The sequence below is a fragment of the Thalassophryne amazonica genome, chromosome 4 (genome assembly GCF_902500255.1).
Source record: "Thalassophryne amazonica chromosome 4, fThaAma1.1, whole genome shotgun sequence".
Taxonomy (NCBI): domain Eukaryota; kingdom Metazoa; phylum Chordata; class Actinopteri; order Batrachoidiformes; family Batrachoididae; genus Thalassophryne; species Thalassophryne amazonica.
In genome coordinates this window covers 76,794,194-76,818,420 of record NC_047106.1, presented here as the reverse complement: position 1 = coordinate 76,818,420, position 24,227 = coordinate 76,794,194, and the positions used below count along the sequence as shown (strand labels likewise).

The 24,227-nt window shown below is 44.8% G+C and overlaps 1 long non-coding RNA gene across 1 annotated transcript; it reads right to left on the bottom strand.

Moving 5' to 3' along the window:
- Positions 1-1,800: 1,800 nt before the first annotated feature.
- LOC117509200 lies at positions 1,801-23,016 on the bottom strand. Its single transcript, XR_004560306.1, has 3 exons — positions 23,002-23,016; positions 6,923-6,926; positions 1,801-1,978 (listed from the first exon to the last, which is right to left on the bottom strand). It is a non-coding gene; the product is annotated as an uncharacterized LOC117509200 (long non-coding RNA).
- Between the last annotated feature and the right edge of the window lie 1,211 nt (positions 23,017-24,227).

The window sequence follows — 24,227 nt, the reverse complement described above, 5'->3', positions numbered from 1 at the left end:
GGAGAACTTTCTACATGTAAGCGGCAAGGCCAAAAATCAACATTGAATGCCTGTGACCATCGATCCCTCAGGTGGCACTGTATTAAAAATTGGCATCATTGTGTAAAGGATCTTACCGTGTGGGCTCAGGAACACTTCAGAAAACCATTGTCAGTTAACACAGTTCGTTGCTACATCTACAAGTGTAAGTTACATCAACAACTTCCTGAAATGCCGCCGCTTTCTCTGGGGCTGAGCTCATTCGAAATGGACACATGCAAAGTGGAAAAGTGTGCTGTGGTCTGATGAGTCCACATTTCAAATTGTTTTCGAAAATCATGGACGTCATGTCCTCCGGACAAAAGAGGAAAGAGACCATCCAGATTGTTACCAGCACAAAGTTCAAAAGCCAGCATCTGTGATGGTATGGGGTGTGTGTTAGTGCCCATGGCATGGGCAACTTACACATCTGTGATGGCACCATCAATGCTGAAAGGTACATCCAGGTTTTGGAGCAACACATGCTGCCATCCAAGCAATGTCTTTTTCAGGGGTGCCCCTGCTTATTTCAGCAAGACAATGCCAAGCCACATTCTGCACAGTGTGGCTTCGTAGTAAAAGAGTGCGGGTACTAGACTGGCCTGCCTGCAGTCAAGACTTGTCGTACATTGAAAATGTATGGCACATTATGAAGCGCAAAATACAACAACGGAGACCCCGGAGTGTTGAATAACTGAAGTCGTACATCATGCAAGAATGGGAAAGAATTCCACTTACAAAGCTTCAACAGTTAGTGTGCTCAGTTCCCAAATGCTTATTGAGTGTCGTTAGAAGGAAAGGTGATGTAACACAGTGGTAAACATACCACTGTCCCAGCTTTTTTGAAACATGTTGCAGGCATCCATTTCAAAATGAGCAAATATTTGCACAAAACAATAAAGTTTATCAATTTGAATATTAAATATCTTGTCTTTGTGGTGTATTCAATTGAATATAGGTTGAAGAGGATTTGCAAATCATTGAATTCTATTTTTATTTACATTTTACACAACGTCCCAACTTCACTGGAATTGGGGTTGTACTACAACATTAAATGAAGCTTCGAGGCACAGAATTTGCCTCAAACATTTTTTGTAATCGAATTATTCGAGTTACTCAACTAATCCTTTCAGCCCTAGTCATGGCCTTGTGATACAGTTTCACATCACACCCCCTACAGAGTTTAGATGGTGATCAAGTAATAATATGTATATGACAGCACTGACATCCGTTCAGCTCTGTCACCTGCAATGACGCATGAGGCCATGGAGAGGCACAGCGGCACACAGTTGATTGTGCGCTGTTCACACCCCCTGTGCATGAAGAATGTGTGCCACATACATGTTATTAGATATCAACATTTCCTTTGTCCAGTGGAGGTGGACATCCATTGCACAGCATGCAAGCAGGCTTTGCCGTGACCGCTCAATCTCAGAGCTCACTCAGCCATGATCAAATCCTTTCAGAATATGCAGATTGTGATCAAATGACACAAAAACTGCACATAGACCACTGTCAGATCTGCATCCCATCTTGATGGCGCCAAGAGTGTTTTGAGGATATGCAGTACACTCAGGACAGCCGAGCGAATGGGACCAAATATGTAGATTGCTGTCCATAGGTCTTCAGACCACACCTCAGTACTTTCCAATTGTGTAATTCTGACACCATTTGGCCTCAGTCGGTGTATGTGTGGTGGTGGTACAGTGGGGTAAAAAAAGTATTTAGTCAGCCCCTGATTGTGCAAGTTCTCCTACTTAGAAAGATGAGAGAGGTCTGTAATTTTCAACATAGGTACACTTCAACTATGAGAGAAAAAAATGAGAAAAAAAAATCCAGAAAATCACATTGTAGGATTTTTAAAGAATTTATTTGTAAAGTATGGTGGAAAATAAGTATTTGGTCAGCCACAAACAAGCAATATTTCTGTCTCACAGACCTGTATCTTCTTCAAGAGGCTCTTGAGGTGGAGGACAGCACCTGTTACCTGTATTAATGACACCTGTTGGAATTCGTTATCTGTATAAAAGACACCTGTCCACAGCCTCAGACAGTCAGACTCCAAACTCAACCATGGCCAAGACCAAAGAGCTGTCGAAGGACACCAGGAAGAAAATTGTAGATGTGAAGCAGGCTGGGAAGAGTGAATCTACAATAGTCATGCAGGTTGGTGTGAATAAATCAACTGTGGGAGCAACTGTAAGAAAATGGAAGACATACAAGACCATTGATAATCTCCCTCGATCTGGGGTTCCACGCAAGATGTATCCTGTGGGGTCAAAATGATCATGAGAATGGTGAACAAAAATTCCAGAACTTCACAGAGGGACCTGATGAATGACCTGCAGAGAGCTGGGACAAAAGTAACAAAGGCTACACACTACACAGAGAGGGACTCAAATCCTGCAGTGCCAGGTGTGTCCCCCTGGTTAAGCCAGCACGTGTCCAGGCCCGTCTGAAGTATGCGAGAAAGCATATGGATGATCCAGAAGAGGACTTGGAGAATATCATGTGGTCCGATGAAACCAAAATAGAACATTTTGGTAAAAACTCAACTCATCATGTTTGGAGGAAGAAGAATGCTGAGTTGCATTCCAAGAACGCCATACCTACTATGAAGCATGGGGGTGGAAACATCATGCTTTGGGGCTATTTTGTCTGCAAAGGGGATAGGACGACTGATCCGTGTTAAGGGAAGAATGAACGTGTCCATGTATCATGAGATTTTAAGCCAAAACCTCCTTCCATCAGTGAGAGCATTGAAGATGCAACATGGCTGGGTCTTACAGCATGACAATGATCCCAAACACACCACTCAGGCAACGAAGGAGTGGCTCCGTAAAAAGCATTTCAAGGTCCTGGAGTGGCCAAGACAGTCTCCAGACCTCAACCCCATAGAAAATTTGTTGAGGTAGTTGAAAGTCCATGTTGCCCAGTGACAGCCCCAAAACATCACTGCTCTAGAGGAGATCTGCATGGAGGAATGGGACAAAATACCAGCTACAGTGTGTGAAAACCTGGTGAAGACTTACAGGAAACGTTTGACCTCTGTCATTGCCAACAAAGATTATGTTACAAAGTATTGAGTTGAATTTTTGTTATTGACCAAATACTTATTTTCCACCATAATTTACAAATAAATTCTTTAAAAATCCTACAATGTGATTTCCTGGATTTTTTTTTCTCATTTTGTCTCTCATAGTTGAAGTGTACCTATGATGAAAATTACAGACCTCTCTCATCTTTCTAAAAAGGAGAACTTGCACAATCAGGGACTGACTAAATACTTTTTTGCCCCACTGTATAACACTAACAGTGTTAAAGTATCACTGCCAGTGTACATGTGGTCCCACTCAGAGTGGGACTATATGTGCACGTTATAATCCACTTTATCCATTTTATAATCCACGCAGGGTCAAAAGTATACATATAGGCATAAATATACCCTCACTAATAGTCCAACAAAGAGTGAAAGAGAATAGTACCACCTTAAGGAGACCGGCCTCTTGTCTATATTGCTTGCTGTTAGCAGTATTGTGTTTCTATTGTTACTGTAAGCTTTCCCAAATGTGTGTTTGAGTCTTGTCAGAATGAAAAACATTGTGATTTTTAAACAAATTCTTGTTAGTTTGTTCTGCCCTGATTTTTCTCTACTAATTATCAACATGTATGTATCAAAGAATGGTTCTGACAGTAATGTGTTTGTGCCAGGACGGTGCCATCAAATTGTTAAACTAGCACAAGCCAATGTAGCAGAATAGTTTGATGCTGTCATGCTTTGGGTATGATCCTCTACTCTCCCAGTAGCCTGGTAACAACCCCAAAGCTGTGAAACTGCAAATGGGTGTGCATGAAAATGACATGTAATCACTTGCTGTGATGCTCCGGAATTCATCATTGCATTGTATCTTTGAGCTTGTGTTAATCATGGCATGAGGGAAATGAGTGATAACACCAAAATCACTTGTGGATAATGTAATAGATGACACCAGACATAAATTAAATCATTCTTTACAATGTGCATGAGCATGGCTGAGTAAACAATACCATGGATTAAACAGGTGACATGAACCATTGTCAATGTAAAACTACAAAAGGCACTGAAAGAGCAACCCCAGCACTTTATTCACACCTCACAGTATCCGTTCATTCATTTTCTTACATACTGCAATCAAGGGTCACAAGGGGACTGGAGCCTAGCCCAGCAGACATATGGCACGAGGTGAGGTAGACGGTGGACAGGATGCCAGTTTATCAGAGGCCATCAAATAAACAGACAAACAAATTCACAGGCACACGCACACCTATGCCCAATCTGGAGTCACCAATTCACCTAATTTGGAAGTGAAAGGAAGCCAGAGGGAGCCCATGGGAACACAGACGTAGCATGCAAACTCCACACAGAAAATACCAGGTGGGAAGCGACCTCACAACCATCTTGCTGTGAGGCAACAGTGTAAACCACTAAGACACTGTGCCATCCAACCCACAATGATTCAGGCAAATTAATTCTTTGTGATTTGATGATACCACAGCATATTGTGGCCTTGAGCAAGTCTTAAAAAGTTATTACACTGGTACGGTTAAACCAAAAACAGAAATTAGGATTCAACATGCAGAGAGCCAAAGTGAATATACATTAACAATTTTATTTTTACAAACAAACTGAAATTGATAAATGTTCAAAGTCTGAGAAGGATGACACCAAAGGAAGGGGACACCAACCAGAACCACAGGTGGATGAAGTTGTTCCAGAGCCAGATGGCCAGGATCAGGTGGCCGTGACGGAGCTGACAGCAAACTGGAGCACTGAGGACACAGAGATAATGGAGATAACCTGGCACCAGAGTGCAAGGAAACAGAATAGTTCATCAAGAGGCAAACTGAGGCCACGTACCACACAGGCAAAGCTGAGTTTCTGGCGAGTGTGAATTGGTAGGACCAGGGTTTTAATTCAGCTGGTGATGATTACAGGGAGGTGTGCGGAATAAGCCCTGTGACATGCCTGGAGGAACAGGAAAGGGAGGGGGAGCAGAGCAGGCCAAGGCAACGCAACACACACTGTTTCTGACCATTTAAGGTCACCCAAAAATCAAAGGTCATGTGACAAATAGAAAGGTGATATGAATTCATGTTTGTGTTCCATAGTAACCAAACATGTATCTGCATCCAATTCTTTCAAAAAGATATTCTAAATTCCCTTGACCTGTCAAAGTCACAGATCACGTGACCAATAGAAAGGTGATATATGGATTTTTACTAGTGTTTAATAGTAACCATAGATGTACAGTAGTGTTCAGAATAATAGTAGTGCTATGTGACTAAAAAAGATTAATCCAGGTTTTGAGTATATTTCTTATTGTTACATGGGAAACAAGGTACCAGTAGATTCAGTAGATTCTCACAAATCCAACAAGACCAAGCATTCATGATATGCACATTCTTAAGGCTATGAAATTGGGCTATTAGTAAAAAAAAAAAAAAAAAAAAAAAAGTAGAAAAGGGGGTGTTCACAATAATACTAGTGTGGCATTCAGTCAGTGAGTTCATCAATTTTGTGGAACAAACAGGTGTGAATCAGGTGTCCCCTATTTAAGGATGAAGCCACCACCTGTTGAACATGCTTTTCTCTATGAAAGCCTGAGGAAAATGGGACGTTCAAGACATTGTTCAGAAGAACAGAGTAGTTTGATTAAAAAGTTGATTGGAGAGGGGAAAACTTATACGAAGGTGCAAAAAAATATAGGCTGTTCATCTACAATGATCTCCAATGCTTTAAAATGGACAAAAAAAAAAGACGTGTGGAAGAAAATGGAAAACAACCATCAAAATGGATAGAAGAATAACCAGAATGGCAAAGGCTCACCCATTGATCAGCTCCAGGATGACCAAAGACAGTCTGGAGTTACCTGTAAGTGCTGTGACAGTTAGAAAACACCTGTGTGAAGCTAATTTATTTGCAAGAATCCCCCACAAAGTCCCTCTGTTAAATAAAAGACATGTGCAGAAGAGGTTACAATTTGCCAAAGAACACATCAACTGGTCTAAAGAGAAATGGAGGAATATTTTGTGGACTGATGAGAGTAAAATTGTTCTTTTTGGGTCCAGGAGCCGCAGACAGTTTGTGAGACGACCCCCAAACTCTGAATTCAAGACACAGTTCACAGTGAAGACAGTGAAGCATGGTGGTGCAAGCATCATGATATGGGCATGTTTCTCCTACTATGGTGTTGGGCCTATATATCGCATACCAGGTATCATGGATTAGTTTGGATATGTCAAAATACTTGAAGAGGTCATGTTACCTTATGCTGAAGAGGACATGCCCTTGAAATGGGTGTTTCAACAAGACAATGACACTAGTAAACGAGCAAAATCTTGGTTCCAAACCAACAAAATTAATGCCTCGCTGATGTGAAGAAATCATGAAAAACTGTGGTTATACAACTAAATACTAGTTTAGTGATTCACAGGATTGCTAAAAAAGCAGTTTGAACATAACAGTTTTGAGTTTGTAGCGTCAACAGCAGATGCTACTATTATTGTGAACACCCACATTTCTACTTTTTTTTTTACTAACAGCCCAATTTCATAGCCTTAAGACTGTGCATATCATGAATGCTTGGTCTTGTTGGATTTGTGAGAATCTACTGAATCTACTGGTACCTTGTTTCCCATGTAACAATAAGAAATATACTCAAAACCTTGATTATTCGTTTTAGTCACATAGCACTACTATTATTCTGAACACTACTGTACATATAACTAGTTCCTCAAAATAGCAATTTTACTTAAAAATCTCCAACTGCCTGCATAAACATTGGGTAAAATACTTACACTTGGCCTGTGACCATGATTTTTAAGCAATTTTTTCTTCAATCAAATCTCTTTGTCCTTGGTGGACCCTCCTATATTCCACCAAGTTTGGTTGAAATCTGATTAAAACGTGAATGTAAAGTGTCAAATGCAGAAATCAGCTTTATGTTTGTTATATAATCATATAAAAATAAATAAATGAATAAAAAATCTATTTCTTTTTAGTTGTAGAAAGTATGGTAAAAACATAATTGAATATTTTGATTTGTATTTTCGTTGACTTTTTGTACAGGTTGTAATACATGTCTTTTGTGTCCAGCACACTTGCATCACATGTACTTTCACTTGTGGACAGTGGCAATTTAACGCATAAATGAAATGAACTTTTTCCAACTAGAACTAAATCACTCCTGACAACCACACAAATGTGTACAATAACAATCATTAGCCAGTCAAATGCTGACAAACATAACAAAAACCCTGACTTCTCTTACTCTTTCTTTCTTCTTTCTGTCAATTTTCTTTGACCCCCCATCTTTGTTATTTTTATCTCGATTTACCTCATTCTGCTGTCTCCTCAAACTGTTTCTCCTTCTGGTGTGACTCATTCAGGGGCCTGCACTCACTGTTGTCAGCGGTTTTCGGGATAAATAAAGAAACAAACTTACCAAAATGTATATTCCTGAGTAAGCACTCTGATGACAAAATCTGACTTATGCTTATCCCAGGAGCTTCAGCCCATAATGCTTACATACGCACAGCACTTCACCCACAAACAATTAGGGACTTTCTGGATGGAAAACAGACTTTACAGCCACTTACTGCACATGTGAAAGCAAACTAATGGTGGGTGTAAGTGCACAGAAGAAATTGAATCATTTCTATCTTTTGAGGTCTTATTCAGAACAGTCATTTTTTTATTTCTTTGCTCAGCTATATTTTGAGTCATTTCCATGTTCTCTTTACACATTTAAAGCTATGTCATTTTAGGTAGTATATTTAGGAATGTTTTTCATGCTTCTTATCTTGAAGTAAAGTATTCTCCGTTACATTTTGTCTGGTTGTTTGGGGTAGCATGGTGGTGTGCTTACCTCCATCTGGATTTGTAGCACTAAGGGCTTCTGGTGTAAAACTACTGCTACATCAGCTATACAAAACAATGTTCTTGTTTCTTTTTTGTTGTTGTTTTTTTTTTTGTTGATTTTTTGTTTTTTTTTACAGGGCCAGGTAGCTGATGTGTGAGGGGAAGGGTGCCCAAAATTGGACAGTTTGGACTTCAATGTCTTACTCAAGGACACTTCAGTGCACAACTGCCTGTATACGAGGTCTGTCCATAAAGTATAGGTCCGTTTTATTTTTTTCTAAAACTATATGGATTTCATTCATATGTTTTTACGTAAGACATGCTTGAACCCTCGTGCGCATGCGTGAGTTTTTCCACGCCTGTCGGTGACATCATTCGCCTGTGAGCACTCCTTGTGGGAGGAGTCGTCCAGCCCCTCGTCGGAATTCCTTTGTCTGAGAAGTTGCTGAGAGACTGGCGCTTTGTTTGATCAAAATTTTTTCTAAACCTGTGAGACACATCGAAGTGGACATGGTTCGAAAAATTAAGCTGGTCTTCAGTGAAAATTTTAACAGCTGATGAGAGATTTTGAGGTGATTCTGTCGCTTTAAGGACTTTTCACGGTGCGAGACGTTGCGCAGCGCTCTCAGGCGGCGTCATCAGCCTGTTTCAAGCTTAAAACCTCCACATTTCAGGCTTTATTGATCCAGGACGTCGTGAGAGAACAGAGAAGTTTCAGAAGAAGTCGGTTTCAGCATTTTATCCGGATATTCCACTGTTAAAGGAGATTTTTTTAATGAAAGACGTGCAGGCGGATTGCAGCGTCGGCTCGCAGCCGCCGCGACGCTCCGCCACAGGAAAAACACCTCTGTTGGAAGCCTTGAGGACAAGTTGGAACATCTCCAGCTGATAAACAATTTCTCATATACTCACTCCACTGAAAGCCATCAAAAGCCGCCTGAATTTTACAAATGGTTATCAACACGGAGGTGTTTTTCCTGTGCCGCCGCGCCGCGTCGGCTGCACGTCTTTCATTAAAAAAATCTCCTTTAACAGTGGAATATCCGGATAAAATGCTGAAACCGACTTCTTCTGAAACTTCTCTGTTCTCTCACGACGTCCTGGATCAATAGAGCCTGAAATGTGGAGGTTTTCAGCTTGAACAGGCTGATGACGCTGCCTGAGAGCGCAGCGCGACGTCTCGCACCGTGAAAAGTCCTTAAAGCGACAGAATCACCTCAAAATCTCTCATCAGCTGTTAAAATTTTCACTGAAAACCAGCTTAATTTTTCGAACCATGTCCACTTCGATGTGTCTCACAGGTTTAGAAAAAATTTTGATCAAACAAAGCGCCAGTCTCTCAGCAACTTCTCAGACAAAGGAATTCCGACGAGGGGCTAGACGACTCCTCCCACAAGGAGTGCTCACAGGCGAATGACGTCACCGACAGGCATGGAAAAACTCACGCATGCGCACGAGGGTGCAAGCATGTCTGACGTAAAAACATATGAATGAAATCCATATAGTTTTTGAAAAAAATAAAAAGGACCTATACTTTACGGACAGCCCTCGTACACTTGTGTTTGTGTAGCATAAAATGTCTAAGCCCAAAGACCCATACTGGAAATTTAATGGTGACATCAATATCAACAAAACAGAATAATAATCATTTATTTTTGATACCTGCTTATGCCATTTAAAGGTCACGGGAGGGCTGGAGCCTATCACAGTGGTCATTGGGCAAGAGGTGGGATACACCCTGGACAGGGTGCCAGCCTATTGCACAGTAACATATAGACACACAAACACATTCACACCTACAGTCAATTTAAAGTTTCCAGTTCACCTAACCTGCATGGCTTTGGAAGTGGGAGTAAGTCGGAGCACCCAGAGAGAACCAAGTCAAACTCCACACAGAAAGGACCAGGTGGGAAGTCATCCTGGAATGTTCTTGCTGTGAAGCAACAGTGCAAATCAATAAGCCACTCTGCTGCCAATAATAATTATTATAATAATTATAATAATAAGTCACTTTATTTATAGGCACATTTATAAGCACAAAGGCAATAGGGGAAAGCAAAAAAGTTCCTCTGGCATTTTTTGAGGAAGAAACTTCAAACAGAACATACCTGCCAACATTTGATGTTACCAATGCGGGACACCCATGCGAGGCTGTGAGCAGCAATGTTGTATAACTAAGGGGTTCTGGAGGCATGCCCAGACACACACAACTGCAGGACTAATGGGTGTCCCACACACACGGGACACCAGGGTTAATCTTGCCAGACAGACCAGTCTCACACTGTCTCAGAGCGGTGAAAGTAAGTAAGTAAGTAAGTCCCTTCGGCTACTCCCTTGTTTGCACTCGGGGTCGCCACAGCAAATCCAAGGTCGATCTGCATGTTGAATTGGCACAGGTTTTACGCCGGATGCCCTTCCTGACACAACTCCACATTACATGGAGAAATGCGGCAGGGGTGGGATTTGAACCCGGAACCTTCTAAACTGAAACCAAGGGCATTAACCACTTGGCCACCACCCCCGACCAATTGCTTTGACTATACTAACAATAAGAAAAATAAGGTCAACAAAATACAGCAACATTCACATAGAAAGTCCCTGAGATGATGATGATGATAATAATAATAATTATTATAATCTATACTGTTGTACTACTGCTGCTTCTTCTTCTAATTACGAGGTCTGTGAGAAAAGTATCGTACCTTTTTATTTTTTTCAAAAACTATATGGATTTGATTCTTCTGTTTTTACGTCAGCCAAGCTTGAACCGTCGTGCGCATGCGTGAGTTTTCCCACGCCTGTCGGTTGCGTCATTCGCCTGTGGGCAGGCTTTGAGTGAGTGAGCACTGGTCCACCCCTCTTGTCGTTGTTTCATTGCGAGGAAATGGCGGAATGATTTGGGCTTTTTTCCATCAGAATTTTTTCAGAAACTGTTAGAGACAAGCAGCTGGAAACCATTCGAAAAATTTATCTGGCTTTCGGTGAAAATTTTACGGGCTTCACAGAGAATAAGGAGTGTTACTACAGCTTTAGGGACGCCCCACAATGGCGCACGGCACGCCGCGCTCCGAGCCACCATCGAGATGGCTGTGTGGAGCAGGGACCGTCATGAGCAATTTATCTGGTTATCACAAGAGCTGGACATCAGCCATTTTCCGGCAGATTTCACTTTTAACAAGAGATTTTTGTCATGGAAAGCCGCACGGAGGCTTCGCGCGTCAGGACCAGGACCTGATGGTGCGAGACAAAGGAACACCTCCGTTTCGGAGTGCCAGGGGACAAGTTGGGACATGCCCAGCTCTCCACAATTTCTCTTATACTCACTGGGCTGGTAAGCATTGAAAGCCGAGATAGGCATGCAACTTTGGCAGCAATTACAGCCTCAGGTCTTCTTGAATATGATGCCACAAGCTTAGCACACCTATCTGTCCCTCTGTCCTCCTATGTTGTCCTTCTAGAAGGTTTGCCCTCTACAGAGGAATGCTGGAGCTTTGACAGAGTGACCATCAGGGTTCGTGGTCACCTCCTTGGCTAAGGCCTCTCTCCTCTGGCTGCTCAGTTTTGACGGGCGGCCAGCTCTAGGAGGAGTCCTGGTGTATCTGAACTTCTTCCATTTACAGATGATGGAGGCCGCTGTGGTTATTGGGACCTTCAACCAACCAGAAATGTTTCTGTACCCTTCCCAAAAATTGTGCCTCAAGTCATGTCACTTAAATTGTCTGTAAACCTCCTGTGTCGGAGGTCTACAGACAATTCATTTAACTTCATGTCTGGTTTGTGCTCTGACATGCACAACCTTATGTATAGACAGATATTTGACTTTCCAAATCATGTCCAGTCAACTTAATTTATCCAAGGTGAACTCCAATTAAGCTGCAGAAGCATCTCAAGGATGATCAGTGGCAACAGGATGTTTTTTGTTGTGAAAGTGTAGTGACACGGACCCACAACAGGGGGCGTAAATGAACGGACAATGAAAGAGTCAAATATGAACACTTGTTGTGAAAAGCACAACCAAACACAGCAGATTACAGAATGTGTACAATAGTCAATTAACAAAGGTGACGTGTGGGCAGGCTCGAGGATAGAGGACGTCTGTCCTGAGAAGAACCGGAACCACACGATTTCCTCCACCACCGAACCTGGAGAATACTGGAGCCGCCAAGTCCCAAAAACCCCAGGTGGCCACCGTCTCCGCGTGTCGGATCTGGTACTGCTGGCGAGGAGCAGAGACAATCAGATGTGGGTGTGTTAACACCCAGTAACAACAATGGTGAAAATTCCACCTCCACCTCTCATTCAGAAAGCTGGCACGTGCAGTAGTATGTGTACTTATCAAAGGTTTGGAGTGAAGACGTCAGTCCAAACCCAGCCTCCAGCTGCAAGCACTCACAAAACCTACTGCAAAAATAACACAAGCAAACACTGTCTGTGGTAGACAAAACAATGGCTGAGAACAAATTACCTCCTAAGGTAGACGATATCTCGGCAACGAGGTGGAGATGACATCCGGTCTTTATGGACAGGGATGATGAAGTGTAGATGGGTAACAGCTGTCAAGAGATAATGAGTGACAGCTGTCACCCCCGGCTGTGTCCGTGGCGGCAGCGCCCTCTCGTGCCTGAAGCCCGCACTTCAGGCAGGGCGCCCTCTGCTGGTGGGCCAGCAGTACCTCCTCTTCTGGCGGCCCACACAACAGGACCCCCCCTCAACGGGCGCCTCCTGGCGCCCGACCAGGCTTATCCGGGTGACGGCGGTAGAAATCGGCCAGGAGGGCCCGATCCAGGATGAAGCTCCTCTTTACCCAAGAGCGTTCTTCGGGTCCATACCCCTCCCAGTCCACCAAATACTGGAACCCCCGGCCCATCCGACGGACGTCCAGGAGCCGGCGCACTGTCCAAGCCGGCTCCCCGTCGATGATCCAGGCAGGAGGCGGCGCTGGTCCGGGAGCACAGTGGGGTGAGGTGTGGTGAGGTTTGATTCTTGACACATGAAAAACCGGGTGGAGCTGCAGTGAAGCTGGGAGTCGGAGCTTCACTGTGGCAGAACTGAGGATTTTGAGGATTTTGTATGGTCCAATGTACCTGTCCTTGAGCTTCAGAGAGTCCACCTGGAGGGGGATGTCCTTTGTGGATAGCCACATCTCCTGCCCGGGCTGGTAAGCAGGGGCCGGGGACCGCTGGCGGTCTGCATGGGTCTTCGCCCTCGTCCGGGCCTTTAACAAGGCAGAACAAGCGGAGCGCCACACCCGACGGCACTTCCGCAGGTGGGCCTGGACGGAGGGCACACCGACCTCTCCCTCCACCACGGGAAACAATGGGGGCTGATACCCCAAACACACCTCAAATGGGGAGAGGCCGGTGGACACCTGGCTGTTATGCGCATACTCGATCCAGGCCAGATGTTCACTCCAGGCCGTCGGGTGTGCGGATGTCACAGCGCAGGGCTTGCTCCAATTCCTGATTGGCCCGTTCTGCCTGTCCATTGGTCTGCGGGTGATACCCGGACGAGAGGCTCACAGTGGCCCCCAGTTCCCGGCAGAAGCTTCTCCAGACGTGTGAGGAAAACTGGGGACCACAATCAGAGACGATGTCGGTAGGTATCCCATGCAGACAGACGACGTGGTGTACCAGGAGGTCTGTAGTCTCCTGGGCCGTGGGGAGCTTCAGGAGGGCCACGAAGTGGGCCGCCTTGGAGAATCAGTCCACTATCGTGAAGATGGTCATCATACCCTGGGACGGCGGGAGGCCCGTGACAAAATCCAGACTGATGTGGGACCAGGGGCGATGAGGCACAGGAAGTGGCTGAAGAAGTCCCTGTGCCTTCTGGTGGTCTGCCTTGCCCCTGGCACAGGTGGTGCAGGCCTGGATATATTCCCGGACGTCGGCCTCCAGGGATGCCCACCAGAAGCGCTGCCAGACCACTGCCACGGTCCTTCGCACCCCCGGATGACAGGAGAGCTTAGAACCGTGACAGAAATCCAAGACAGCAGCTCTTGCCTCTGGTGGGACATAGAGTCTGTTCTTCGGCCCTGTTCCGGGGTCCGGGCTCCGTGCCAGGGCCTCCCGGACGGTCTTCTCCACATCCCAGGTGAGGGTGGCCACGATAGTGGACTCCGGAATGATGGGATCCGGGGGATCCGACGGTTCCGTTTTGACTTCGTCTTCATGCACCCGGGACAAGGCATCCGATCTCTGGTTCTTGGTCCCGGGGCGGTAGGTGATCCGGAAGTCAAAACGCCCAAAGAACAGTGACCAGCGGGCTTGCCTGGGGTTCAGCCGCTTGGCGTTCCTGATATACTCCAGGTTCCGATGGTCAGTGAAAACCGTGAATGGCACAGACGCTCCCTCCAACAGGTGTCTCCACTCCTCAAGCGCCTCTTTCACCGCAAGGAGTTCTCGATTGCCGACGTCATAGTTCGGTTCAGCCGGGGTCAACCTGCGGGAAAAATAGGCACATGGGTGAAGGACCTTATCGGTCTCTCCGCTCTGGGATAGCACGGCTCCTTTCCCTGAGTCAGAGGCGTCCACTTCAACCACAAACTGGCGGCTAAGGTCGGGCTGCACCAGCACTGTTGCAGTCGAGAACCGTCGTTTCAACTCCTTGAACATGGCTTCGCACCGATCCGACCAGGTGAAGGGGACTTTAGGAGAGGTCAGGGCTGTCAGGGGGCTAACTACCTGGCTATAGCCCTTTATGAACCTCCTGTAGAAATGTGCAAAGCCGAGGAACTGTTGCAGCTTCCTACGACTTGTAGGTTGGGGCCAATCTCTCACCACCGCAACCTTGGCCGGATCAGGGGCGACGGAGTTAGAGGAGATGATAAACCCCAGGAAGGACAAAGAAGTGTGGTGAAACTCACACTTCTCGCACTTCACAAACAGCCAGTTCTCCAACAACCTCTGCAGGACCTGACATACATGCTGGACATGAGTCTCATGGTCCGGAGAAAAGATGAGAATATCGTCCAGATATACGAAGACGAATCGTGCAGGAAGTCCCGCAAGACATCGTTTACCAAAGCTTGGAACGTTGCGGGGGTGTTAGTGAGGCTGAACGGCATGACCAGGTACTCAAAGTGACCTAACGGGGTGTTAAATGCCGTCTTCCATTCGTCTCCCTTCCGGACCCGAACCAGGTGATACGCATTATGAAGATCCAATTTTGTAAAGATTTTGGCTCCATGCAGGGGGGTGAACACGGAATCCAACAAGGGCAACGGGTATCGATTGCGAACCGTAATCTCATTCAGCCCCCTGTAATCAATGCATGGATGGAGTCCGCCATCTTTCTTGCCCACAAAAAAGAAACCTGCACCCATCGGGGAGGTGGAATTTTGGATCAACCCGGCAGCTAATGAGTCCCGGATGTAGGTCTCCATTGATTCGCGTTCAGGTTGTGAGAGGTTGTACAGCCTGCTGGACGGGAACTCCACGCCTGGTATCAAATCAATGGCACAATCGTACGGACGGTGCGGAGGAAGGGTGAGTGCCAGATCCTTGCTGAAGACGTCAGCAAGATCGTGGTATTCAACCGGCACCGCTGTCAGATTGGGAGGGACTTTGACCTCCTCCTTAGCCTGTAAACCGGGAGGAACCCAGGGTCCTAAACACACCCGATGGCAGGTTTCGCTCCACTGAACCACCACCCCAGACGGCCAATCAATCTGGGGATTGTGTTTCAACATCCACGGGAAGCCAAAAATCACGCGTGAGGTAGAAGGAGTCACAAAAAACTCGATCTCTTCCCAATGATTTCCAGACACCACCAGAGTTACTGGTTTTGTCTTGTGCGTGATTAAAGGGAGAAGGGTGCCATCTAGCGCCCGCACCTGCAATGGTGAAGGAAGCGCCACCAGAGGGAGCCCTGCATCCCTAGCCCATCTGCTATCCAGCAGATTCCCTTCTGACCCCGTGTCCACCAGTGCTGGGGCTTGAAGGGTTAAATCCCCACTCAGGATTGTAACTGGGAGTCGTGTGGCAATACGTGTGTGTCCCACGTGCATGTTATGACCCCCCTTTAGCCCAGTCTCCAAAGGCGAGTGTTGTCGTTTTGGCCGTTTGGGGCAGTTTTTCTGTATATGCTCCTTTGAGCTGCAGAAAAAAAACTCCCCGTGGACCAGCCTCCTCATTCTGTCATTTGATCTTATCTTGGCCCTGCACGTCTCCCTAGCAACATCAGCAGGGGGTGCTGTTGCCCCATGGAGCGCTGCAGCTGGTGAGCATGGGGAGGGCGGAACCTTTTCAGACCCGGAAGGGAGAGGGACGGCGCGTGCCCGGCCATGTCCTTCGTCTCGCTCCCGACGGTGTTCCTCTGACCGATTGTCTAACCATATAACGAGATCAATAAGTCTGTCCATCCAAATCCCGCGGTTCGTCCTTAGCTACCAGGTGCTCCTTCAGGACCGATGACAGTCCGTTTATGAAGGCGGCGCGGAGCGCAGCGTTATTCCAGCGATGCGGAAGTCGACTGCATAAGCGGCTACGCTCCGGCGCCCCTGTCTCATTGACAGCAGCACTGTTGAAGCGGTCTCTCCTCTATTAAGGTGATCAAAAACTATTTTGAATTCCCTCACAAACACAGCATACATGAGAAGGAGCTGTGAATTTTGCTCCCAAAGCGCCGTAGCCCAAGCGCGTGCCTCACCACGAAGCAAGTTAATTACATAAGCCACCTTACTGGCGTCAGACGCGTACATTATGGGACGTTGTGCAAAGATGAACGAACACTGCATAAGAAAGTCCGCGCACGTCTCCACACAACCCCCGTACGGCTCTGGGGGACTTATGTATGCTTCAGGGGAAGGAGGGGGGGGTCGTGGAATGACCAGTGGAACGTTGATATTCTGCACTGGGTTGGCAGGAGGAGGAGCTGCAGCAGCGCCCTGAGCGCGCGCTTCCACCTGTGCGGTGAGAGCCTCCATCCTGCGATTAAGGATGACGTTTTGCTCGGTCATCAGATCCAACCGAGCAGTAAAGGCGGTGAGGATTTGCTGCAACTCACCAATCACGCCTCCTGCAGACGCCAGTGCATCCTGCTCTCCCATTGGCTGTCCAACAGATGGTTGACGCCCCTCGGGATCCATGATGCTGGCCGAGATATCCTGTTGTGAAAGTGTAGTGACACGGACCCACAACAGGGGGCGTAAATGAACGGACAATGAAAGAGTCAAATATGAACATTTTACTGTTGTGAAAAGCACAACCAAACACAGTAGATTACAGAATGTGTACAATAGTCAATTAACAAAGGTGACATGTGGGCAGGCTCGAGGATAGAGGACGTCTGTCCTGAGAAGAACCGGAACCACACGATTTCCTCCACCACCGAACCTGGAGAATACTGGAGCCGCCAAGTCCCGAAAACCCCAGGTGGCCACCGTCTCCGTGTGTCGGATCTGGTACTGCTGGCGAGGAGCAGAGACAATCAGATGTGGGTGTGTTAACACCCAGTAACAACAATGGTGGAAATTCCACCTCCACCTCTCATTCAGAAAGCTGGCACGTGCAGTAGTATGTGTACTTATCAATGGTTTGGAGTGAAGACATCAGTCCAAACCCAGCCTCCAGCTGCAAGCACTCACAAAACCTACTGCAAAAATAACACAAGCAAACACTGTCTGTGGTAGACAAAACAATGGCTGAGAACAAATTACCTCCTAAGGTAGACGATATCTCGGCAACGAGGTGGAGATGACGTCCGATCTTTATGGAGTGGGATGATGAAGTGTAGATGGGTGACAGCTGTCAAGAGATAATGAGTGACAGCTGTCACCCCCGGCTGTGTCCGTGGCGGCAGCGCCCTCTCGTGCCTGAAGCCCGCACTTCAGGCAGGGCGCCCTCTGGTGGTGGGCCAGCAGTACCTCCTCTTCTGGCGGCCCACACAACAGTTTTTATTTTTATTTATTTATTTTTTTTACATGGAAATTTGCTACAATCTTACAAATATTTTTTTTTACATGGTCATTGTGGGATATTGGGTGTAGAATTTTGAGGAGAAAAATCAGTTTAATTGGAATAAGGCCATAACATAGCAAAATATGGGAAAAAAGTAAAGCGCTGTGAATATGTTCCACATGCACAATTTGAAATAACGTTATAAATGGTAATCACAATTTAAAGGCCATAATTAAAGACCTTTTAAAAAATATAAAAGAAAATTATAACAAAATAGATCATAATGATTATAGATGTGTCCATTTTTCTTTCCTCCAGATTCATAATATGACCTTTTCTGCGATGACAGGCAGTTTCATTATTTCTGAGGACTATATCTTGATGATCTTTGGCACAAGGTCTAAAGTCCATGGCGCAAGTACATTTGGGGTGTATCCTACTCCAATTTACCATTTAGAAAGAATGTCATCTGAGTGCAGTCTGTATTTGGTGCCTTTATTAGACATGGGTGTGTTTGGGGCATTACATGGAATCATACAATCAATTGGTCACCTTTGTCACTTTTAAGAGTCAGAAATTCAAATGAGAGGCTTTCTTGTGAGTTAATGGATCTGCGGACAACACATCAAAGCATGAGAGTGGTGAACAGCAACTAAAACTCAGTGGGGTTTTGCATTTATTCATCAAATTTTGAGTTTTATTGTTTTTTGTAGTCCGATTATTTTTCTGCTTCTTCAAAACAGCAATGCACCAACATTGCAGCTGACTATACCTCAGTTTATGAGCAACACTCTACTGGCACATTAGGTGTGAAGATGGCTTCACATCTGATAATGCTACTTGTGGTACACTGTTCAATGATTTGCAGCAAGCAGAAGATGGCACCCTGAGTGTAGGAGTTTGACAGAAGTGGGGAAATTAATGATTTTTACAAGACTGCGTGCAGGGTACAGCGGCTTTGCGCATTGTGATGGATTATGTCTGGGATGTGTCCTGCCTTTTGTCCTGTGTGAGCAGAAAGGGCCTCCTGTGAGCCTCAGAATAGGTGGGTAAAGACAGTGAATGGGAATCTGATTTCTGACTCCTGGTTTGACATAAATATCTTTTAGAATTTTATACCGATAAATCTGAACATTGAAACATCTGAGAACTCACTGTCCTACAGGACATTTTCCCACAGCAGCAAGGAAGTTTTAATTGCCATTTGGTATCTGACAGTGAAAACATGGTTCATTATTTACTGTTTCATACTCTGGCAAAAAAAATAAAAAAATAAAATAAAATAAAAATCCTTTGGGATCAGTAAAGTTAATCTTATCTTTATCTTAACTTGTCTTAAAAAGGTTACAACTCAAACTTAATCCCACATTTCATGCATAACTTGGACTTCAAGATGTTCTCAATCCAAATTTTTGTTCTGCTTTAATCCCTGTTTCCCATCAATGTCAGTCCTTCCGGACTAATTAAAGTCAGCCTTGGGCATCATGGAAAGCCCATGCTAGCTGATTTTCTCTGTACAAAAAAATCTGCTTGAATTAAATTCATTTTGAGCAGTGCATATAGTGTCACAATATCCTCACAGTGACAAATATGGAAAAATACACAAGAATGAGCATCACAACATCATGTTAAGTCAGTGACATGAAGAAGTAAATGAATGAACACAGCACAAAGTCAGGCAGTGAAGCAGATGCTGAAGTCAAAAAAATCAGTCATGAGGCAGCTACTGTATTTGTTGCAGCATCTTGTGCTTCAGTAGGTGGAAAAGCCTGGGTACATGTCCATGTCACATCACAGCATGGCAGATGAACAAACAGAAACTTTAGTCTGTTGTTACATCATCATATTAGAAGCACACTCAGAGGGCACATAGCTCTGCAAAAGTCCAACTGCTGACATTTTCCTTTTATTGCTTTGATTGCATTCCTTTAATATATTTTCAAACAGTCTATGATGCTGATCACTGGCCTTTGATTCTGATTATTAAATGTTGGCCCTGATGTTTGATTAGGATCTTGACATTTGATTGTGATTACCCTTTGGTCCTAATCTTTGATTCTGATAATATGTCTTTGAATATTAACTCTGAAGTTAGATCCTTGTTGCTGACCTTTGATCCTGATCACTGTGTTTGGATCATGATTGGGAAGCATTTTTCCTGAGTACTGAACTGAAATCCTAATTTCAGATTGCTGAATTATGATCCTGATCTTTGATTCTGATAATATGTCTTTGAACCTGAAGTTAGATCTTGATTGTTGACCTTTCATCCTGATTAGGAAATCTTGTTCATGGGTACTGAACTGAGATCCTAATTTCAGATTGCTTTGATCCAATAATCAGAATCAGTAGAATAAGGTCAGTGATCAGATGTAAAATCAGGACCAAATGATTGATGATTCCTGCTGAACGTTCTACACACTAGTGAAAACAGGCAGGTTCTGCACCTTGACTGGCCTTAATGGAAACAGGATCAAAGATGAAACACATGAATTAAAGGAGGCAAGATCAAAAATCAAAACAAGGATGTGCATTGAATTATTCAGATTAGATTATATAAATGGTGTGCATTTATATGGCACTTTTCCATTTGCATCAGACACTCAATGCGCTTTACAATTATGCCTCACATTCACCCATTCACACACAGATGTCAGGGTGCTGCCATGGAAGGCGATCATAACAATTTCAATTTTCATTTATATAATGCCAAATCACAACAGAGTTGCCTCAAGGCGCTTCACACAAGTAAGGTCTAACCTTACTAACCCCCAGAACAACAGTGGTAAGAAAAAACCCTCTGAGGTAGAAACCTCAAGCAGACCAGACTCAAAGGGGTGACCCTCTGCTTGGGCCATGCCAGACATAAATTACAGAACAATTCACAAAATGAATATACAGGAAAAAAATATATACATTTTACACCAGGAGCAACTCAGGGATTAAGGACCTCGCCCAAGGGCCCTTAGTTATTTTCCGATCAGGCTGGGGTTTGAACTGAGGATCCTCTGGTCTGAAGTCCAATGCCTAACCATTAGACCATCACCTCCTTCTATGTAGAACTTTATTGATCCCTTGGTAAGAGTCCCTCAGGAAAATGTGTTTACAGGTTTAAAGTAAACTGGGATTTTGTGCTGTCTGAATATCCTCTGTAGTTTTTCCCCTACTTCTGCTAAATAAGTATAATAGTAATAGTCATCATGAGACGCATCAATCCCATCGTTAGGAGGGACAGCTGCCCTGTCATTAGGACGGTGCTAACTAGACTACAATAGGTGCTAATTAGAGCAATTGTTAGTCACTGCCAATAGCAGTCTGCCTCTCAGTAGGAGGGGTCTTGTTAGGTTTAAAACTCCATCTTTTGCTGGCTTCTGTTTGTTCTTCTCTACAAGAGTCAAGACAGAAGTCAGACTACCAGAGCAAGACATTTAGCCAAGGAAGCTCCTGCAATTAGAAGCGAAACGTCCTCGCGCCAAGCAACCCAGTCCAGGTGAAGATTCAAGAACTCTACTATGGAAGCCACCTGGACAACTGAAAGCCTTCACAGAAACAAGGGGTGATACTGACATACTGAAAAGAACAAACCCTCTCTAGTGGCTAACTCACTGGCAATTAACAGGGCCTAATGGTAGTTGCTGACAATAACTAAACTTCAAACTTAATTGCGCAGTCTGTGCCAGAGCCCGCTCCACTGACATCACCAGGGAGAAAGAGAGGAAATGGAACCTGAACTCTGAACCTAGCCAGTGCATCTCCCCCCAGATATGTCTCCTCACCCGCCACCCCAGAGTAACCATTAGTAACCAGCACATACACTGACCTCACTTTTTTTAACACAGCATTGGTCATCCATTCCTTCTCATTGAGAGACATAAATTCTGGATCAATGTGCAGCTGGTGCATCCAAAACCAGCAATCCTTAATGGCAAGGTCAGCCAAGCTGGTGGTTGGCAAGAGGGTGGGGAACTTTGGTTTGACAAGGCCAGGGCCAAAGCGCTACTCAGGGATGTGCATAGGGAGATCAGCGGGCTTGTGCTCCAAGATCTCACTGGCAAGTGCACACTTGTCATCCTTGGGCACCTTGCTGCTGAAGAGAGCCAGTGGTAGCATCTCACCTGTCAGGTACCAGAGATGCCTCTCCAGTGCCTTGATTGCTGATGCTGCAGTGCCCTCATCTATAGCCTTGTATGCCTGCAGGTGGTGGTAGAGTGTCAGGTCATTCTAGGCAGTATCTCCAGCTTTCTCGCAGGTCAACCACCACTTTGCCTTGATGTATGTAATGAAAATGTCAAATGCCCGACTCTTCGGCACCTGCTGCCGTGTGGTGATTGTGTCCTGGGGAATCAATGCGATGTGTTGCTCCATCAAAGCCAGCTTGAGAGTATAGAGCAGCTTGGCCATCCATCGTGCCTTGTGGAGCGCTGCTGGTCGTTGGAAGGTCACTGGAGTCTGCTCTTCACCATCTGCATCCAGAAACACAAGACACAGCTGCACAAACTCACAGTAGTCACCTCTCTTGTCAATCACTTCTTTTGCGCACCTGCCAAGTTCAGCACATAACTTGCACAGGAGTGGTTGCTCGGTGTTGCCAGGAGTGTAGTGGGACCAATGGCTGCTGGATTTTTGTGGCAACAGGTGCCATTTCTCTCTCAGATGTGTGAACAAGGTAACCTCTGGCGAGCGTGATGACTCCACCTTCAGGTCTGTGAAAACCTGGTTCAGGAGGACCTCACCAATGTGATGCCAACACCCAGACCAAAGCAGTGGTCGAGCCAGTGAGAGCTGTATGGCAATGCAGGCTGCTGTGAGATAGCTGGTGTTTGATGCAGTGGTGTCAAATGCCATGTTGATAACCTGGTCAGCACAGCACCAGTCCTGCAGCAACTTGCATGTCAACCAGTCAATGATCACTCCACATGCCTCATTGGTCTGCTTCTTATACACAGGGACACCAAGAAGTTTCAGCAGCTCTGTATCTCCAACCACCACTGTAAGATGCTCCTCCAACTGGCATGCATTGCTGAGCATCGGTATTAACTTGCTGTCCCAGTGTAAGGTGCACATTGGAGGTGGAGTCCAGTATTGCCCCTTGTGTTTAACAATAAAGTCAATTAAACTTTATGTGTGTGTTCCACATCCATCACTGCTGCACAAAACTCAGGGTAAGGCAAAGTGAACATGTCCCACTGACCTCCACTCATTTTGTCTATAGGAAAAATGAATGGATAATCTTGAAAGTCAGAAAATTCTGAGAAACGCCCAAGTTGCTCAAAGGCCAAACAAACAACTTTTACTTTGATAACCCTATAGAACATGTTACTGTATAAAGGTTCATTGTATTCAACATTTCCAGGTCAAACTTTTGGCAATTAAAATAGAAATTGCACATTTTTCACAATTTCACAAATTCCATGTGTAGGTGGCACCCCTAAATCTCAATGGAATTCCTCAAAACTTTGTAAAAGTCGTTTTTATGTTAATGGGAACAAATTTCAATCAGCCAAATTGATATTTTGAAATTAAAAATTCCCATTCAAATTTGATGCACCCTACTGCGGGTGTATTTTTTTTATATATATTTCTGCAATCATTCTGTCTCTAAAACACTATTCTTGCAAATAATAAATACTGTATGTCTTAATGTATGTTGCTGGAATTCCTCTGTGTATATTAAAACAAACACACTGGCAAAGGGCAATTTTTTTTGTGTTAAGATAATATGCTTCTCCTTTCATGTGTTCCCTGTGAAGCAAATGCACTCTCAGAAATATTTTTATTCTTTATGTCACACATTGTTTTTTTTTAATAAACAAATGGTTATGATGACTCATGAATGAAGTGTCATGTACATTGTACATTGCAAATGTATATGTACATTGCAAATGCTACAAAATTCCAGTTGTTTGAGACCTAGAGTATTACGCTTGTGAGCTTTATATATATATATATATATATATATATATATATATATATATATATATATATATATATATATATATATATATATTCAAAATACACCTCATGGATGCACTGGGACGCATCATCAGTGATGTATCCTGGGGTCATCTGATGTTTCGGGTCTTGCCTTTTCGGCGGCTTCGCTTGCGGACTTGATGGCCCTCTTCTTTGCCGCTCCTACGATGCCCAGGTGGCTGAGGACCTTGCACAGAGACCGCCCTGCAAATCCCCTGCAGCCTACTATGGGCTCATAGACTGTCTTCCAGCTTCCCTCCCTGCACTCCTCCACCAGTTCCTGGTACTTAGCCCTCTTCCTCTCATTGGCTTTCTCGATGTTTTCTTCCCAGGGCACTGTCAACTCCAGTATGATCAGCTGTTTCGAGACTGAGAGGTCATGATCATATCTGGGTGAAGGAATGTTGTTGCGCTGTGCTGGGGGAACCTCAGCTGCCTAC